At 43.6% G+C, this 1,604-nt stretch overlaps 1 pseudogene; it reads right to left on the minus strand.

Annotated features, from left to right (window-relative positions):
- Window positions 1–371: 371 nt before the first annotated feature.
- LOC101825403 lies at window positions 372–747 on the minus strand (annotated as a pseudogene).
- Between the last annotated feature and the right edge of the window lie 857 nt (window positions 748–1,604).

Consider the following 1,604-nt stretch of genomic DNA (forward strand, 5'->3'; position numbering starts at 1 on the left):
GCCCTGAAGTACACCAATCTTGAGACTGTTGTATACCCCTAGATACTGCCCTTGCATACCTCAATAAATCCCGTCTCAAGATTTCTCTGGGTCCTTCTCACTCCACCCACTGTGATGAATGGATAAGGTGCCCCAAGTTAATACAGTTAACTCGTTAATTAATAAAAAGAATCTTTGCTTTTGCATAAGAATGGGTTTCTTGGAGATTTGGGGGTTCAGAATTTGGGCACAGCATATCTATCAATCATCTATATCTATCATCTTCATATCTATCATCTATTTATATGATCTAAAACTCAATAAAGACCTGGCATGATAGCTCATGCTTTCTTTTTTTGAGCCAAAATTTTTTATTTATTCATTTCTTGCACTTACTTGAAGTACTCCTCGATGACATCCTTGGCCTGAGATTCTTTGCCATAGTCCTTAACCACTACACAACTGCAGCCAACCACTTTCCGTGGTTTCCCCTCTCGATTGATTTTACAGAGGCCTATCCATTCCCCTAGTTTCTTAATTAGGTTGATCTGGTGCTCGGCACAAAGGGCCTCCACCAACTTGACATACATGGGCTCATCACAATTTGATGCAAGCACAGAGATGGGCTTGGCGCTTGTCTAAGGCTTTGGCAGCTTTGCGGATGCCACGTGGGAGGCCATCGTGGATGAGGGCGGTCTTCAGCACCTCCTGAAGTGCAGTATTGACGTCCATTACACCTCCAGCAGCAATGCCTTGCTTGGCCATGGCGGTGGGTTACGGGTGAGGCTGAATCTTGAACACACCTAGCCTCCGCCTCCGCGCAACTCGGCGGCAGCAGGGGCAAAGCTATCTCATGCTTTTAATCTCAGCACTCAGGAACCAGAGGCAGACAGATGTTATGAGTTTGAGGCCAGCCAAAGCTACGTAGTGAGACCCTTTCTTAAAACCAAAACAAAACCCAAATCCCAATAACGAAAAGGTGGTATAGGCCTTCAATCCCAGTACTTGGGAGGCAGAGGCAGGCAGATCTCTCTGAGTTTGAGGCCATTTGTGGTTTACGAAGCAAGTTTCAGGACTGCCAGGGCTGCACACAGAGAAACCCTGTCTCGAAAAACAAAACAAAACACAGATAATACAATTCAAAGTAGGCAAAGTATTAAAATAGATATTTTCCCTAAAACTATAACAATAATTAAAACATAAAACTAATGTAAAGATGAGTAAGTGGCCATTAGCATTAGTGAAGTACAAATAAAAAATACTCCAGACCCACCAAGAAAGTTGTAACGGAAAAGAATAGGGAATAAAACATGTTGGTGGTTATGGGAGAAATCAGAATTTAGACACCCATTTGCCTTGTTAGTTTGGCTTTCTTGGAGGCATGAGACATCAATGATGATGTCAACAGATCTGTGCCCCTAACTCATTTACTGCAGCTCTCCTTGATGTGACTATAGTTGGTACCCTCACAGGAAGAGACTAGAAGCTCCTTTTCCTCCAAATGGAAACATGGCCAGAAGGCTTGCATTTGCAAGCCAGAAAGAGACCCCTCACCAGTTACCAAGGCAATCAAGGCCTGAATTTTAGACTTCTGACTTTCAGACACACGAGAGACAGATTTCTGC

The sequence above is a fragment of the Mesocricetus auratus genome, unplaced genomic scaffold (assembly GCF_017639785.1).
Source record: "Mesocricetus auratus isolate SY011 unplaced genomic scaffold, BCM_Maur_2.0 Super-Scaffold_100008, whole genome shotgun sequence".
Classification (NCBI taxonomy): domain Eukaryota; kingdom Metazoa; phylum Chordata; class Mammalia; order Rodentia; family Cricetidae; genus Mesocricetus; species Mesocricetus auratus.